This window comes from Phocoena sinus, chromosome 21, assembly GCF_008692025.1.
Source record: "Phocoena sinus isolate mPhoSin1 chromosome 21, mPhoSin1.pri, whole genome shotgun sequence".
Lineage (NCBI taxonomy): Eukaryota > Metazoa > Chordata > Mammalia > Artiodactyla > Phocoenidae > Phocoena > Phocoena sinus.
In genome coordinates, this window is record NC_045783.1 from 2917183 (window position 1) to 2936925 (window position 19743).

The window sequence follows — 19743 nt, forward strand, 5'->3', positions numbered from 1 at the left end:
AACTACTCATTTAAGTGTGATATCTAGTAGATACTTTAAATTTCCAAGTCATTAAAAGAAATGAAATGAAATTATTCTACAAACTCTGTGATTCAGAGTGTTTAATTATGTTAATTGTCAATCTCCCTCCCTCCCCATCTCAATTGGTCTAAATTGTTAGGTTTTAGGTACAGTGGCATGCAAATGTAAGGCTTATATGACTCTTGTCAAACTCTTGTCAAGGAATATAAATTTAGATCAAAGAAGGAAAGAAAAATTTAGGTGGCAAAGATAGCTTTAGAAAATATCCGATGAAAAAAATGAAAAAGGACACAGTGCTATTTCTATTAAGGTAACAATCCTTAAAGTCTATTTATAAATTGGTCTATTACAAACATATTGGTATGATTACAATTTAGACATAATTAATCGCCATATTTTGAACAAAGGTAAGTAAAGTAAATGGCATGAAAGGCTTACATGGAAATTTTTTTCAATTATGAAACAATTTAAAAATCACCATTGCACATTGATTATATATTGCATTAATAACCAAATATTGCTTAATTTGAAATGTTTACAGATTATCATATTGCTCACTCAGGTTTCATTATAAACATAAGACAAATTGTCAAGAATTATGCCTTCTTGTTCAGATGCCCACATTTATCGCATAAAATTCTAAAAATTCCACGTTGATCTTATTCTTGCTAGCATACAGATAAACAATAATTGTTGAGGGCTTCCGGGAAGATGGCGGAAGAATAAGACACAGAGATCACCTTCCTCCCCACAGATACACCAGAAATACATCTACACGTGGAACAACTCCTACAAAACACCTACTGAACACTGGCAGAAGACCTCAGACCTCCCAAAAGGCAAGAAACCCCCCCACGTACCTGGGTAGGGCAAAAGAATAAAGAATACACAGAGACAAAATAATAGGGACGGTACCTGCACCAGTGGGAGGGAGCCGTGGAGGAGGAAAGGTGTCCACACTAGGAGCCCCTTCGCGGGTGGAGACTGCGGGTGGCGGAGGTGGGAGCTTCGGTGCCGCGGAGGAGAGCGCAGCCACAGGGGTGCGGGGAGCAAAGCGGGGAGATTCCGGCACAGAGAACCGGTGCCGACCGGCACTCACCACCCGAGAGGCTCGTCTGCTCCCCCGCCGAGGCGGGCGGGGCTGGGAGCCAAGGCTCGGGCCTCGGTCAGAGCGCAGGGAGAGGACTGGGGTTGGCGGCGTGAACACAGCCTGAAGGGGTTAGTGCGCCACGGCTGGCTGGGAGGGAGTCCGGGGAAAAGTCTGGAGCTGCCGAAGAGGCAAGAGACTTCTTCCCTCCTTGTTTCCTGGTGCGCGAGGAGAGGGGATTCAGAGCGCCGCTTAAAGGAGCTCGAGAGACGGGCGCGAGCCGCGGCTACCAGCGCGGACCCCAGAGACGGGCGGGAGACGCTAACGCTGCTGCTGCCGCCACCAAGGGGCCTGTGTGCGAGCACAGGTCACTCTCCACACCCCCTTCCGGGGAGCCTGGGCAGCCCGCCACTGCCAGGGTCCCGGGATCCAGCAACAACTTCCCCGGGAGAACGCACAGCGCGCCGCAGGCTCGTGCAACGTCAGGCCGGCCTCTGCCGCAATGTCATGCCGGCCTCTGCCGCCGCAGGCCCACCACGCCCTCCGTGCCCCTCCCTCCCTGCGACCTGAGTGAGCCAGAGTCGCAGAATCAGCGGGTCCTTTAACCCCGTCCTGTCTGAGCGAAGAACAGATGCCCTCCGGCGACCTAAGCTGAGCCCCGGGAGCTGTGCAAACAAAGAAGAGAAAGGGAAATCTCTCCCAGGAGCCTCAGGAGCAGCGGATTAAATCTCCACAATCAACCTGATGTACCTGCATCTGTGGAATACATGAATAGACAACGAATCATCCCAAATTGAGGAGGTGGACGTTGAGAGCAAGATTTATGATTTTTTCCCCGTTTCCTCTTTTTGTGAGTGTGTATGTGTATGCTTCTGTGTGAGATTTTGTCTGTATAGCTTTGCTTCCACCATTTGTCCCACAGTTCTATGCATCCGTTTTTTTGTTTTTTTCTCTTAATAATTATTTTTTTATTTTAATAATTTTAATATATTTTATCTTACTTTATTTTATTTTACTTTATCGTCTTTCTTTTTTTCCTTCCTTCCCTCCTTCCTTCCTTCCTTCCTCCCTCCCTCCTTTCTTTCTTTCTACTTCTACTAATTCTTTCTTTCTACTTTTTCTCCCTTTTATTCTGAGCCGTGTGAATGAAAGGCTCTTGGTGCTGCATCCAGGAGTCAGTGCTGTGCCTCTGATGTGCGAGAGCCAACTTCAGGACACTGGTCCACAAGAGAACTCCCAGCTCCACATAATATCAAACATCGAAAATCTCCCAGAGATCTCCATCTCAACACCAGCACCCAGATTCACTCAACGAACAGCAAGCTACAGTGCTCGACGTCCTATGCCAAACAACCAGCAAGACAGGGACACAACCGCACCCATTAGCAGAGAGGCTGCCTAAAATCATAATAAGTCCACAGACACCCCAAAACACACCACCAGACGTGGACCTGCCCACCGGAAAGACAAGATCCAGCCTCATCCACAAGAACACAGGCACTAGTTCCCTCCACCAGGAAGCCTACACAACCCACTGAACCAACCTTAGGCACTGGGGACAGACACCAAAAACAATGGGAACTACAAACCTGCAGCCTGCAAAAAGGAGACCCCAAATACAGTAAGATAAGCAAAATGAGAAGACAGAAAATTACACAGCAGATGAAGGAGCAAGATAAAAACCCACCAGACCTAACAAATGAAGAGGAAATAGGCAGCCTACCTGAAAAAGAATTCAGAATAATGATAGTAAAAGTGATCCAAAATCTTGGAAATAGAACAGACAAAATGCAAGAAACATTTAACAAGGACCTAGAAGAACTAAAGATGAAACAAACAATGATGAACAACACAATAAATGAAATTAAAAATACTCTAGATGGGATCAATAGCAGAATAACTGAGGCAGAAGAACGGATAAGTGACCTGGAAGATAAAATAGTGAAAATATCTATTGCAGAGCAGAATAAAGAAAAAAGAATGAAAAGAACTGAGGACAGTCGCAGAGACCTCTGGGACAACCTTAAATGCAACAACATCCGAATTATAGGGGTTCCAGAAGAAGAAGAGAAAAAGAAAGGGACTGAGAAAATATTTGAAGAGATTATAGTTGAAAACTTCCCTAATATGGGAAAGGATATAGTTAATCAAGTCAAGGAAGCACAGAGAGTCCCATACAGGATAAATCCAAGGAGAAATACGCCAAGACACATATTAATCAAACTGTCAAAAATTAAAAACAAAGAAAACATATTAAAAGCAGCAAGGGAAAAACAACAAATAACACACAAGGGAATCCCCATAAGGTTAACAGCTGATCTTTCAGCAGAAACTCTGCAAGCCAGAAGGGACTGGCAGGACATATTTAAAGTGATGAAGGAGAAAATCCTGCAACCAAGACTACTCTACCCAGCAAGGATCTCATTCAGATTTGATGGAGAAATTAAAACCTTTACAGACAAGCAAAAGCTGAGAGAGTTCAGCACCACCAAACCAGCTCTACAACAACTGCTAAAGGAACTTCTCTAGGCAAGAAACAAAGAGAAGGAAAAGACCTACAATAATGAATCCAAAACAATTAAGAAAATGGGAATAGGAACATACATATTGATAATTACCTTAAATGTAAATGAACTAAATGCTCCCACCAAAGACACAGATTGGCTGAATGGATACAAAAACAAGACCCATATATTTGATGTCTACAAGAGACCCACTTCAGACCGAGAGACACATACAGACTGAAAATAAGGGGATGGAAAAAGATATTTCATGCAAATGGAAACCAAGAGAAAGCTGGAGTAGCAATTCTCATATCAGACAAAGTAGACTTTAAAATAAAGACTGTTAGAAGAGACAAAGAAGGACACTACATAATGATCAAGGGATTGATCCAAGAAGAAGATATAACAATTGTAAATATTTATGCACCCAACATAGGAGCACATCAATACATAAGGCAAATACTAACAGCCATAAAAGGGGAAATCGACAGTAACACATTCATAGTAGGGGACTTTAACACCCCACTTTCACCAATGGACAGATCATCCAAAATGAAAATAAATCAGGAAACACAAGCTTCAAATGATACATTAAACAAGATGGACTTAATTGATATTTATAGGACATTCCATCCAAAAACAACAGAATACACATTTTTCTCAAGTGCTCATGGAACATTCCCCAGGATAGATCATATCTTGGGTCACAAATCAAGCCTTGGTAAATTTAAGAAAATTGAAATTGTATCAAGTAACTTATCCGACCACACGCTATAAGACTAGATATCAATTACAGGAAAAGATCTGTAAAAAATACAAACACATGGAGGCTAAACAATATACTACTTAATAACGAAGTAATCACTGAAGTATTCAAAGAGGAAATTAAAAAATACCTAGAAACAAATGACAATGGAGACACGACGACCCAAAATCTATGGAATGCAGCAAAAGCAGTTCTAAGAGGGAAGTTTATAGCAATACAATCCTACCTTATGAAACAGGAAACATCTCGAATAAACAACCTAGCCTTGCACCTAAAGCAATTAGAGAAAGAAGAACAAAAAAACCCCAAAGTTGGCAGAAGAAAAGAAATCATAGAGATCAGATCAGAAATAAATGAAAAAGAAATGAAGGAAAGGATAGCAAAGATCAATAAAACTAAAAGCTGGTTATTTGAGAAGACAAACAAAATTGATAAGCCATTACCCAGACTCATCAAGAGAAAAAGGGAGAAGACTCAAATCAATAGAAGTAGAAATGAAAAAGGAGAAGTAACAACTGACACTGCAGAAATACAAAAGATCATGAGAGATTACTACAAGCAACTCTATGCCAATAAAATGGACAACCTGGAATAAATGGACAAATTCTTAGAAATGCACAACCTGCCAAGACTGAATCAGGAAGAAATAGAAAATATGAACAGACCAATCACAAGCACTGAAATTGAAACTGTGATTAAAAGATTTCCAACAAACAAAAGCCCGGGACCAGATGGCTTCACAGGTGAATTCTATCAAAGGTTTAGAGAAGAGCTACCACCTATCCTTCTCAAACTCTTCCAAAATATAGCAGAGGGAGGAACACTCTCAAACTCATTCTACGAGGCCACCATCACCCTGATATCAAAACCAGACAAGGATGTCACAAAGAAAGAAAACTACAGGCCAATATCACTGATGAACATAGACGGAAAAATCCTCAACAAAATACTAGCAAACAGAATCCAACAGCACATTAAATGGATCATACATCATGATCAAGTGGAGTTTATTCCAAGAATACAAAGATTCTTCAATATATGCAAATCAATCAACGTGATACACCATATAACAACTTGAAGGAGAAAACCATATGATCTCAATAGATGCAGAGAAAGCGTTTGACAAAATTCAACACCCATTTATGACAAAAACCCTGCAGAAAGTAGGCATAGAGGGAACTTTCCTCAACATAATAAAGGCCATATATGACAGACCCACAGCCAACATTGTCCTCAATGGTGAAAAACTGAAAGCATTTCCACTAAGATCAGGAACAATACAAGGTTGCCCACTCTCATCACTCTTTTTCAACATAGTTTTGGAAGTTTTAGCCACAGCAATCAGAGAAGAAAAGGAAATAAAAGGAATCCAAATCAGAGAAGAAGTAAAGCTGCCACTGTTTGCAGATGACATGATACTATACATAGAGTATCCTAAAGATGCTACCAGAAAACTACTAGAGCTAATCAATGAATTTGGTAAAGTAGCAGGATACAAAATTAATGCACAGAAATCTCTGGCAATCCTATACACTAATGGTGAAAAATCTGAAAGTGAAATCAAGAAAACACTCCCATTTACCATTACAACAAAAAGAATAAAATATCTAGGAATAAACCTACCTAAGGAGACAGAAAACCTGTATGCAGAAAATGATAGGACACTGATGAAAGAAATTAAAGATGATACAAATAGGTGGAGAGATATACCATGTTCTTGGATTGGAAGAATCAACATTGTGAAAATGACTCTACTACCCAAAGCAATCTACAGATTCAATGCAATCCCTATCAAACTACCACTGGCATTTTTCACAGAACTAGAACAAAAAATTTCACAATTTGTATGGAAACACAAAAGACGCCGAATAGCCAAAGCAATCTTGAGAACGAAAAATGGAGCTGGAGGAATCAGGCTCTCTGACTTCAGACTATACTAAAAAGCTACAATAATCAAGACAGTCTGGTACTGGCACAAAAACAGAAATATAGATCAATGGAACAGGATAGAAAGCCCAGAGATAAACCCACGCACATATGGTCAACTTATCTTTGATAAAGGAGGCAGGAATGTACAGTGGAGAAAGGACAGCCTCTTCAATAAGTGGTGCTGGGAAAACTCGACAGGTACATGTAAAAGTATGAGATTAGGTCACTCCCTAACACCATACACAAAAATAAGCTCAAAATGGATTAAAGTCCTAAATGTAAGGCCAGAAACTATCAAACTCTTAGAGGAAAACATGGGCAGGATACTCCATGACATAAATCACAGCAAGATCCTTTTTGACCCACTTCCTAGAGAAATGGAAATAAAACCAAAAATAAACAAATGGGACCTAATGAAACTTCAAAGCTTTTGCACAGCAAAGGAAACCATAAATAAGACCAAAAGACAACCCTCAGAATGGGAGAAAACATTTGCAAATGAAGCTACTGACAAAGGATTAATCTCCAAAGTTTATAAGCAGCTCATGCAGCTTAATAACAAAAAAACAAACAACCCAATCCAAAAATGGGCAGAAGACCTAAATAGACATTTCTCCAAAGAAGATATACAGACTGCCAACAAACATATGAAAGAATGCTCAACATCACTTATCATTAGAGAAATGCAAATCAAAACTACAATGAGATATTATTTCACATGGGTCAGAATGGCCATCATCAAAAAATCTAGAAACAATAAATGCTGGAGAGGGTGTGGAGAAAAGGGAACCCTCTTGCACTGTTGGTGGGAATGTAAATTGCTACAGCCACTGTGGAGAACATTATGGAGGTTCCTTAAAAAAACTACAAATAGAACTACCATATGACCCAGCAATCCCACTACTGGGCATATACCCTGAGGAAACCATAATTCAAAAAGAGTCATGTACCACAATGTTCATTGCAGCTCTATTTACAATAGCCCGGAGATGGAAGCAACCTAAGTGTCCATCAACAGATGAATGGATAAAGATGTGGCACATATATACAATGGAATATTACTCAGCCATAAAAAGAAACGGAATTGAGCTATTAGTAATGAGGTGGTTAGACCTAGAGTCTTCACCTAGAGTGAAGTAAGTCAGAAAGAGAAAGACAAATACCGTATGCTAACACATATATATGGAATTTAAGAAAAAAAAATGTCATGGAGAACCTATGGGTAAGGCAGGAATAAAGACACAGACCAACTAGAGAATGGACTTGAGGATACAGGGAGGGGGAAGGGTAAGCTGTGACAAAGCTAGAGAGTGGCATGGACATATATACACTACTAAACGTAAGGTAGATAGCTAGTGGGAAACAGCCGCACAGCACAGGGAGATCAGCTCGGTGTTTTGTGACCACCTAGAGGGGTGGGATAGGGAGGGTGGGAGGGAGGGAGACGCAAGAGGGAAGAGATATGGGAACAAATATATATATATAACTGAATCATTTTGTTGTAAAGCAGAAACTAAGACAACATTGTAAAGCAATTATACTCCAATAAAGATGTTTAAAAAAAATTATAGTTTAAGATAGTATAGGAATGCTAAAGTTCAATATGAGAGTGAAGAAGTTTTTGATAATATTGGTAACTGGGATCAATATAAAATAAACTAATATAGCATGTTCTAACATAGCATATATGATAGTTGGAACACATTTTTAGAGTGAAATAAAAATTATGCAATTAACAGATGCAACAGACATGATATTTACAAAGAAAAATAATATAAAACCACCAAGAATATTGGTTTCAAAAGCCACATCAGGTCTAAGTAATTATACACCAACATTATTTTCCTCTCCTACTATCCAACATCCCTCATTCTAACTTTCCTCGAGAAAATATAGCAATGATATTATAACACTGGCCTTGTATTTTGTTTTGTATTTTTACTTGTTTAGTTGTTTTCCCATTCTCCTACTGAGTATTTGACAGTTTATTGTCTATAGGCAAGAATAGATAGATAGATGGAGGAACAGATAGATATTTAGATGTGAATATAAGGATATATGCCTATATGAACCATCGATCCTCATTATTCACAGATTCTGTATTTGAGAATTTTTCTACTCATTAAGATGTATCTGTAACCTCAAAATCAATAGTTGCAGCTCATTTGTAGTCACTCAAGGACATGCACAATGTGGCTAAAAGTTTGAATCCTTCTACATACATGCTCTCAGCTGAGGTCAAACAACACCGTGCTCTGCCTTCTTGTTTCAGCTCTCATACTACATACATGTCCTTTTCATGGTTTATCTATGAAAGCTTTTTGAGCTTTTTGTTAGTAATTTTGCTTTTTGTTAGTAATTTTTTGAGCTTTTCGTTAGTAATTTTGCTTTTTAAAATGCCCTTCAAATGTGGTGCTGAAATGCTAGTGTTCCTGAGTGCAAGAAGGCTGTGACGTGCCTTACAGAGAAAATACATGAGTACATGTCTTAGATAAGTTTCCTTCAGTTATGAGTTATAAGGCTGTTGGCCAACAGTTCAATGTTAATGAATCAACACTATGTATTAAATAAAGTGTTTTTGAACAGAAACACATATAAAACACATTTATGTATTGATCAGCTGATGAAATGTGACCAGAGTTTCACAGGAACCCACCCAGTACGTCCCCTAAGTATAGAACACAACTACCATGAATAATAAGAATTGACTGCATTACCAATGTCTTATGATGATATCTATATATAATTAACTATAAGTTAATAAGAAAAGGTATAAATACTTTTGATGATAAGCCCGTGGAAAAAAAGCTAAGTTTTAGTTATTTGGGGTAAAAGGCGTTTATTTCTCATGCAAACTTAAGGTGCTATTAAAATAAAAAATATGATTAACAGATTTCCAAACTTGATAGTTTTCATAGCCTCTTCAAAATGTGAAGCAAGTCCATAGACATCACATATTTTAAAGGACTGTTAACTTTTTAAAAGATGTGTAAACTGTGGGAATATTCGGATGATACTGATGGTAAATCTTATTTCATTCTTTTCGAATATGCATATACTCAGCTTTTTGGAAGAAACCAAGATGTTAAGTAAAATTTTCAAAGGAGTATCATCTTGTTAACCAAACATTCAATAACATAGTATCATGTTTAATGTGTCTTTGGGAATCTATACCTCTAGCCCAGCTACCTTCCCTGTACTCTGGCTTCTTACATTTAACTGTTAGACTGACATTGCTATTTGGTTGTCCAGTAGGCATCTAATGGGCATCTTAAACCTAATGTTTTTTCCCCAAAACTTGCCTTCCTATCAGAATGAAGAGCAACTCTATCTTGCTAATGTTCAGGTCAACCATCTCAATCTTCCTTAAATCAACTCTTTTCCCACACTAAATGTTCAAGCCACCAGGAAATTCTGTTGGGGGCAGTAAATCCTTCAAAAATATATAAGAACACAGCTCCTTTTACTATCTCTATTGCTATCAATTTGTTCCATCATTTCTCACTGTTTTCCCAGTCCTCTCTTAGCCTCTTTGGTCCATTGTCAAATGAACAGCTAAAGTAAAATTTTAAAAACTGAAATCTTATCATTTTTTCATCAGTGAGATTTATCTAATGGCTTCATAGCTTGCTCAGAATCAAAATCAATGTTCTATGGTCCACAAGACTCTTATACCTTGCCTCCATCAATCATCAGCTTTTGTGGTTATATGAAATCAGATTTCCATTTTTGAACTAAAAAAATGACAATGAAGATAATCCAGTTATGAACGTGATTAAGTAAACAAGTTACCTCTATAAACATACAAGCCAAAGTACTTGCTATGAATGGATATAAGAAAATATAATTCTGCACAATACTGACTTTTTTGTGTATCAAAGGAAATTATCTTAATAATTATTTGTGTAGGTTATTATGGAGAATTCTACCAACAAACTAAGTTTATAACTCAAAGGGTTTTATTTTTAGCAGCACTTGTTTCCCTTAAGAAGTAACTAAATAGAATCATAAACTCTGTTTCTATTTACCTACTTAAATTATTACTCAACCTTAGTGAACAGAAATAAAAATGTTTAAAAATCTGCTTTATTTATTTTGCGGTACGCTGGCCTTTCACTGCTGTAGCCTCTCCCGTTGCGGAGCACAGGTTCCGGACGCGCAGGCTCAGCGGCCATGGCTCACGGGCCCAGCCGCTCCGCGGCATGTTGGATCTTCCGGAACCAGGGCACGAACCCGTGTCCCCTGCATCGGCAGGTGGACTCTCAACCACTGCGCCACCAGGGAGGCCCCTAAAAACCTGCTTTTTAAAACACTTTATTTGCACTGACTCAAGATAACGTATTTTGGTTTTGCTCATTTTATTTCATTTTCTTTTGTAATGCTTTATTAATAATAAACAATTGGCTCTCTGTATCCTCACGTTCCACATCCACAAATTCAACCAACTGCAGACTGAATATATATATATATATATATATATATATATATATATATATATATATATATATATATAAAATCCAAAAGTTCCAAAATGCAAAACTTGAATTTACCACGAACAGGCCACTATTTACGTAGAAATCACATTGTATTACATATCATATGCAATAGAGATGACTTAAAGTGTAGAGGAGGATGTATATAGGTTATACGGAAATATTGTCATGTTATATGAGAGACATGAGCATCTTCGAATTTTGGTATCCGTGTGGTGGGAGGGTGGGGTCCTGGAACCAGCACCCTGCAGATACTGAGGGAGGATTATATTTACTACTGAGGTACTATTTACATCGATGCGAAACCATAGTCAATATAGTTCTATTCAGGAAAATAAAATCCCTTATAATTTTATGTGGAGACACTGAACAAAATAGTATATCTCTCTATATACACATATATATGATATGGATATCGTCTCTAGATTTATCTCTTTATGTACACTTCTGACAAAATTAGTAGGAAGAGAGAAAAATATCTCATAAGTTTATTAGAAAGAGTAACACGTACATCTTAGCATATTTGATAATTTATTAAGTTGACTGCCTTTCTGGTCTTAAAAGGTATATACCATCCAATATTTATTTTCTATAAATTATAGTGGAGTATAGAATTATACTGAATTTTCTATAGAATTATAGTGGAGTATAGAATCAAAGGGTATTCTGCCTGTTTCCATTTTAACTTGAAAGGATCATTTGGAAAAATACGGGGCAAAAAAGAAAAAAGTTAATGATTATTTACAAAAAATTTTAATAGAACAACCTAGTGAAATGCTCCTCCATAGATACTAATTTTTAGAGCAAAAAGAGAAAGGAAAAAAAGTGAGAGAGAAAATGATGGCCAGAGGAAAGAGAAGAGAGAGTTACTTAAGCTCCTGGGATTTCTCTTGTGAGAGGCTATTATTTGTATTGATTTTAGTTTGCAAGTTCTTTTCTTCCCTCTCTCTGCTGGCCCACTATGTAATCCATAAATAATAAATACAGTAGCAGTGAGTCATTCTTTAGGCTGCAAGCACAGCAACCATCACAACACATTAAACCACCAACTGAATACCACACCATCTCCATCATAAAATGCACTTCATCGTGGAAGCAAGACCCTAGATCTTAAACTCTCTGTTGGCCTCAAGATTCTAATTAAACAAATTGAGTAGTGCAAAATGAAAGGATTCTTACAAGCCAAATATGTCAGCTCTTATTGTTACTTGTGCCTTAATTCATATCCTTACTTCTTTGTCTTTAAACCTTGACTTGAGTAGTGAATGTTTAAAGCAAGATCTGTTTTATTACATAGCAAAATGTTACATACGACCTCTTTCTGGGTGATTTGATGGGAGTTATAAATTTTTTTCTAAGTAATATAACTTTGTTATTTATTGTATAAATCTGTGAGAAATGGAAAGCTTCAGACTATAAGCAGGTAACTAAATGGCTAGTTTATAAGCCCAAAGAAGAGAGTAAAGAAGAAGTGACTAGTGTCAATTAAAAGACTCTTTAGAAAGTAACATCAATAAAGATAATTGGGGATTAATAATAATTCAGTGAGTAATATGACCGCAGGGAGTTTCAGTGCTATAGAGAACTGGACAGGCATATCATATAATACATGTGCAAGGATATTTTTCATTATGTAGAAGCATTTTATTTTTATGATTATTTTTTAACATTTTCTGGTATTGTGACAAACATCCAGAAAATTGAAAAAAATCATCAGTTCGTACTTTGGTGAATTTCAAAATGTCAGCATACTTGTCATTCCAGCACCCAGAGGAAGAACCAGAAGATGAGCAGCATCTCCCAAAACCCCCTTGTTCACTTCCAGATACTGTCTAAAGACTGACTTTCATCCACTAAGTCTAATTTCTAAGAATTTGCTTTTTTTCTGGCTTCTTGTGTGTAGAATAGTTTGGTATTGCTCATTCAGTATAGTATTTGATTGCTTAAATATACTACAGTTTATTTTTCCATTGGATTATTGATGAACAGCAGGGCTATTATGTAGAGTGGTATTATGAACATAGTTTTACATATTTTTGGTAGACATACATGCTGGTTGATACACTATGCATATATTTATTTTAATAAATATTGACAGTCTGGAAAAGTTGTGGTACCAGTTTGCACTCTCACTAACAGTTTGTGAGCATTCCAGGTACTCTACCCCCTTGCTGGTATTTAGTGTTATCTCTATTTTCTATTTATTAAAACAACTTTTTAAGCTATTCTAGACATGGTAGTGGTAACCCATCACGTTCTGGATGTAACGGATACTCTCTTAATGACTAATGAAGTTGAACACATTTTCCTATGATTATTGGCCATTTGGATATCTATCTTGTTTGGTAAAATGTCAAGTCTTTTGCTCATTTTTCTCTGGTGTTATCAGCCTTTTGTAGTGATTTGTAGGAGTTGTTTTTTATGTCAGCTTGGGTTTTTGATCATTTAATGGTGTCTCTTGATGAATGGAAATTCTTGTTTGAACTTAATACAATTTTTCATTTCAAAATTTTATGATTAATGGTTTTGGTAATGGCTCTGTGTAAGAGATCTTTGTCTTTTCTAAGGCCAAAAATATGTCCCCTGATATTTTCTTTCAAAAATTGTTACTTTAACTTTCACATTTAGATTTGCAAAGCATGTAGTTTACAGATTTGGAAAGGCTGTGCTATTTAATTATTATAACTAGCACAATTTCCAATTTCTATTGTGCTAGCATACAATTTCATAAATTTGATTCTGGGATGTCCTTTGGTCAATGTATCAGTGCTGGTCCAATCAGGAGAGAGAAACCATGCAGTAATTTAAACAGGGAAAATTTAATATAAAAATTATTATCTATAACAAGAGGATGGAATAATGAAGGATAGGTTAATAAATCAAGAGAACTCTAAAGAGTGTAGGAATATTAGAAAAAAGGAGCAGTGGCTGGCCCTAGCACTGACCTGAACACCAACACACAACCCCATCCAGGACTGAGATGCAGACCTTGTTGGAAAGGACACCACCATGACTCACATTTGGTAGAAAATTGGCCATGGTGGACGCTGGTGGAACTTGCTGGAAATTCACCATTTAGGGCCTGGGAAAGTTGGAGATGCTCTGATGAAAAACTGTCCAGGGGAGGGTGGGGAAGGTTGCTGGCACATGGGTGAGGCTAACCATAATCTACTGCAGGCACCTGATGCTGGGGAAGCAACTCGCACTTCAAGAGCCTAATGCTGGATGAGCCACTCACGTTGCCCAAGCTGCACCCTGGGGAAGCCACATGAATTGCAGGAGTCTGTCAAGCAAGCAAACCCTTTTTTGACGCAGGGCATATCTAGCATTCTCTACTGAGAAAACTTCAGTACCAGTTGAAAAGGGAAACATATTTAAGGGCCCACATCCATTTTCACAAGGCAGACAAAAAGGGTTACATTGGAGTTGAGACAATGAATTGACGATGGTCAATTTCAGGTTTGAAAAATAAAGACTAGGTAGTTAGATACCCAGGATTTCTTAACCTGACTCTAATAAATATTAAGGAACCTTAGCCATCCTGTGACTCAAGGTGGAAGATAGATAGATTCCTACCACTGGTGTGCCCTTGGCAGGTGAAGATCCCACTGTACTTACCTGGGAATGTCTTGGCTCTGTCAGTCCTGAGGATATAGTCCTTGGAATTAGCCTCTGTTAGATAGTCAAGCACTCTGGACCATGTGGATTCCTGACAAGCCAGGAACTGGGCAAAATTTATTAAAATATATCATGACTTATTAAAAACACCCAGTTTCCAAGGTACTCTTGTAAAAAGTACCAAGTTTAATAAAATCATTCATTGATGGTAGTAACATCACTTCTCTGCTTATAATTAAGCAAAGAGTTAAAATTCTATTTAATGAAAATAGATTGATTGACAAGAATTGCTCCCTGAAATATCTTTACTTCTATCTACATACGGACACATTGGTTTTATTTATTTTTTTGAGCATGTAGAAGGGAGACTTGAATATACTACATCTTGATAAAGAGCTGACAGGGAATGTCTCATGATGGGGAGAAAAGTTGCTCCAAAAGAGAGGCTAATAAAAAGGTACTGAGATATTAAGACCAAAACTAAAGATTAAATGTTGGATTATAGAATGTAAGAATTAGTCATTGTAAGTCTTGGATAAATGTTGAATCAGAACTGGTGTTTAAAAAAGGATATGTAAGAAAAAAAAATGTCATGAAGAACCTAGGGGTAAGACAGGAATAAAGACACAGACCTACTGGAGAACGGACTTGAGGATATGGGGAGGGGGAAGGGTGAGCTGTGACAGGGCGAGAGAGAGTCATGGACATATATACACTAACAAACGTAAGGTAGATAGCTAGTGGGAAGCAGCCGCATGGCACAGGAATATCGGCTCAGTGCTTTGTGACCGCCTGGAGGGATGGGATAGGGAGGGTGGGAGGGAGGGAGACACAAGAGGGAAGAGATATGGGAACATATGTATAAGTGATTCACTTTGTTATAAAGCAGAAACTAACACACCATTGTAAAGCAATTATACTCCAATAAAGAAGTTTAAAAATAGAAAAGGGGGCTTCCCTGGTGGCGCAGTGGTTGAGAGTCCGCCTGCCGATGCAGGGGACACGGGTTCGTGCCCCGGTCCAGGAAGACCCCACATGCCGCGGAGTGACTGGGCCCGTGAGCCATGGCCGCTGAGCCTGCGCGTCCGGAGCCTGTGCTCCGCAACGGGAGAGGCCACAACAGTGAGAGGCCCAAGTACCGCAAAAAAAAAAAAAAAATAGAAAAGGGTATGTAAATGGTTTAGGGTCCAGATTTTCCTTTTGTCTAATTTTTATAGCAATTTTAAAGGTACTGTTGGAAGCTGCACAGAAAAACACTGAAAAAACATGTAGCTACAGGAAACTTGATTCCCACGAGGATGAATGGGCTCTTGAGGTCAAGCATAGCTCCAGAATTCTAAGAATGTATGGAATCTTTTATTTATTCCTCTGTGAGTTGCCTCCCGAACTTATGTAAGAATTATTTATCTTCATTTTTCAGAAGTGGGAACCAAAATAAGGTTAAGTGACTTTACCAAAATGTAAGAACGGCTCAATAACAGAATTCTAAGAGGAGTTCTAGAATCCCCGCTAAATTGCTAAAGTTGTTTTAAAATTAAATGTGGCATTTTAGAAAATTTTGTGAGTTGTCCTACTCATCTACTCCTACCTTATTAGATGGATATAGTATTAAAATAAAATTATTTCTTTCTTAATACAATTATTAGATCATTTTTATTTTTGTAAATAAACAAAGGCATCTTCAACAGTCTGAAAAACAGTGCCCAGTAGCATGCATAATAATTATAACATTTAAAAGTAATATATAATTAATTAACAGCCTATTTGACCTCAGGAATTATTATTCAAGACCTATTTCTTGAGTTCTTATTATTCTCACAATACTCCGTGTGACCCTGTAAGGACTGTAACGAGACATTATTGTACAGTGTATAACAGCATGTATTTTGGAGTTTGATTTCCTGGGTTAGGATTGTTGCCTTACCATTCATGATATGTGTAAACTTGGGGAAATTGTTTCACTTCTTTCCTCCTTTATGAAAAGTGTATAATTATAGTACTTACTTCTTTAGGGTAGTATGAGTGTTAAGTGAATTTACACGTTGTCAAGTAATTAGAACAGTATCTCACACATAGTTGTTGCTCAAAAAAAATCAGTTCCTATGATAAGACAGATCTTAACAAATAAACATGGTGTAAAGGATCCCAGTCACTGTGCTGTGATCTTGTGCTGTCGTGTTACATCAAGAGAATTATTTATAGTGTAGAGGGAAAAAAAATTTCTCATCTACCTTTCTGAGTTCTTAGCTGAGACCCCTGTAATGAAAGCAGATTAACAAGAGGAAAAAAAAAGAAAACCAGAACGTTATTAACATGTATACCACATGTGGGCATGGGAGATGCCCAGAGAAAAACAAGTGGCTCCCCAGGTGACTTAGAATTCAGGCTTAAATACCATCTTCATAGGGAAAGGGGAGGAGAGATGTAGGCCTCTTTTGGGAGAGGAAATGATTTTTAGGACGATGAATGGGCCCTTAGAAGAGTGGATGGATGTGATAGTTTGTGACAACACGTGTCTGGGTGTGGTGTCATTTCTAGTCTCCTCTCTGGTGATGAGTCAACCTTCTCTGGTTGATGAAACTCCCGGGGAGGGGAATCATGACAATTGGCTCCTTTTAGAGGATGTGTCTTCAGGCAGATTAAGGAGTTCAGAGAAAGCCTCTCCATGCATTTGCTGTTTTCCAAGTGTCTACAGCTCCAAGTAATCAATATACCAAAGTGGCATATTTTGGGGTGGCACGTCCTAAACATCCTACAGTCATATTTTAGGATGAAATATTCTGCTACCCTTCAGTGGTTTCGAATTTTTAGTAAAATAATCTTGGAATCATGCTTTGAGAATCCCTCTATGTTGTAGAAACAAAGAAAATAAAAAGTGATCTTGGGAGGAAATATGATCAGGACCCAGGTGGTAGTTGTAACAGCCAGTTTCAAAAATGGACTGAGGAACCCATATATGCATATGGGGCTTGCTGGCTTTCTTTACCTGTTTTCTTTTTCTCTCCTGACAGATATGCCCAGGGTTCTCCTGTGTTACGTGAAACCCCTGGGCACAGTGTTACTATGTCATAAGAAATCACTGACTAAAGAAAGAGTTTTTAGAAGGAAATCATGGACGATTGATCAATTAACCATGAGTTATAGCTCCTTAAACACATGTTCCTTATAAGGATATAAAAGATCATTTGTAATCCAAACTACTAAGTAGAGGGAGGAGTCCAGCCACCCACCTTTCAGCCAAAAATGTGCTCCCAGTTTCTTTTTCCTATAAGCAGACTTCAGTCAATGACAGACTTAATCTAAACTGTAAGGTCTATAGTCCTTACTGCTACAATTGGGCAGCATCTTGGTTGGTTGTAGCATTAAAATATAAAGTCTCTTTAATAAATACTGTTTTTACAAAAGCTAATAACATATATATATATGTGTGTACACAAACATTCCTAGAAAAAATATTAAAAACATATTTAATACTTAAAGTATGCTAGATATTGAAGGGGAGAAAAAATACTCTCACAGAAAACTGTCAGCTCAAAAGTGGTTTTATGTAACAATCCAGGTTTACATGAACAAAATGAATCCTTGAGAAAATCCTGACTTTATCCATGTTGTACAATGCAGGAATATATTTTATAGTTTTTAAAATGAAATTTGCTCTTATTTTCTTATGGCGAGACTAAATAATCTGTTTCTTAAACCCCTTATACTTATTTACTGACTAAATAAGTTATATTGTTTCCATATGATGTTTACAATCAAGAAAAATGTAATTTTTCTATCAACGAAATTTGAATTATAAATCTGAAAATTTTTTACTATCAAGAATAATTAGGTTACATAATAAGTCAACTGAGATATAATTTCTAAGATCTTTAGATAAATGGGCATTGATAACATTAAATGATGAATAAATTTTAGATACCTATGTAAGTTTTAAGTAAGAGAGAATACCACAACATTGGTTATAAGCATTACACAGACTAATACTCACCCACCCATCCCAACCCAGCACACACACACACACACACACGTGATTTTTTAATATTAAATAATTTTTCTCTTGTACATACTATGTTATGAAAAAGAGTAAAGAATGTATTTTTCATGGAAAAAAGAAAGTAGTTTCCTTTGAAGAGAAATGTTTTGTTACAAATGTGAAAGAAGATAGTGAAATTAAAATTTGAATGACTATAAAAGGTCATAGAAGTTTGGCAGATGGGGAACATTTTTGCCTCCATTTATAATAATGACAAATAAAGAGTCTGAAAAGACCTAATAGATTGGGCTAAAATTTTAGCAAATTTGCTCAACTTCGACAACTTTGTTCACTTTAAAAAGTATATGGATACTTAATGTAACAAATCATAATAATGTAAAATTAAAATTTCATTTTCTCCATTAAAATGATAAATTATCTTACAATATCTAGTCTGCTTATAACAAGAGGTAGTAAAATTTATTATTCCCCCTTTCTGTAAGCTTTCCGGTTGATAGAGATTTTGTATCTCACCAGAGTAATTTTCTACACTTTGTACTGATTTTTTTATACCCTTGATTATTTAAAATAAACAATCAATTAAAATTTCCTCACTTTTGAAAGAACTGAGATTCCTTATGATTGTGCTACTCTCTTATATTTATATTTTTAAATAAACTCTGTCACTCTGAATTATAGGCAGCAAGCTACAACTTTCACTGATTTCAAGAACTTACTCTGTTAATCACATTAAGTACTATTTTTGACAACTCGTGTGATTTTGTCTTCCTGAGATTAATCTCTCAATTAAAAAAAAAAGGTAAGATGTCTTTTCCATCTAAACTAACTTTAAGATTTCCGGGTGGTCAGTATTTTATATAAGAAAGTAGAATGCTGGAAATAATTTATTTGGTATATGCTCCATATTTCCTACTTAGCTCAAAAATGTACTGGCTTCCCGAGAAGAGTAATCTTATTAAAAGGGAAAGTCATCCTTCCTTAGGCACATTTTTCTCAGGTAAATTGTTATTAATACAAGTAAGTTACAGAGACTGTGCACTTTTAGAGGAGTTCCCTTGCTGCTCATGGAATGTATCTTATGTACCTTCAGGGGAAATACTAATGAAGTCTTTTTTGAGCCAGCTACTTAGTGTACCTATGAGAGAGTACTTTTATTCCCCTCCACTCTTAATATTTTTGGTTAGTGTAATAAATTAGACAACCAACCAGTCTTGTCATCTGTAGGTGGCTTTCTGATCTCTCATGGTCTCCAGCTCTGCTAAAATTGACAATCTAGAAATATATTCTACCACAAGGAAGGCCAGTCTGAGCTTCATAAACAGAGCTAT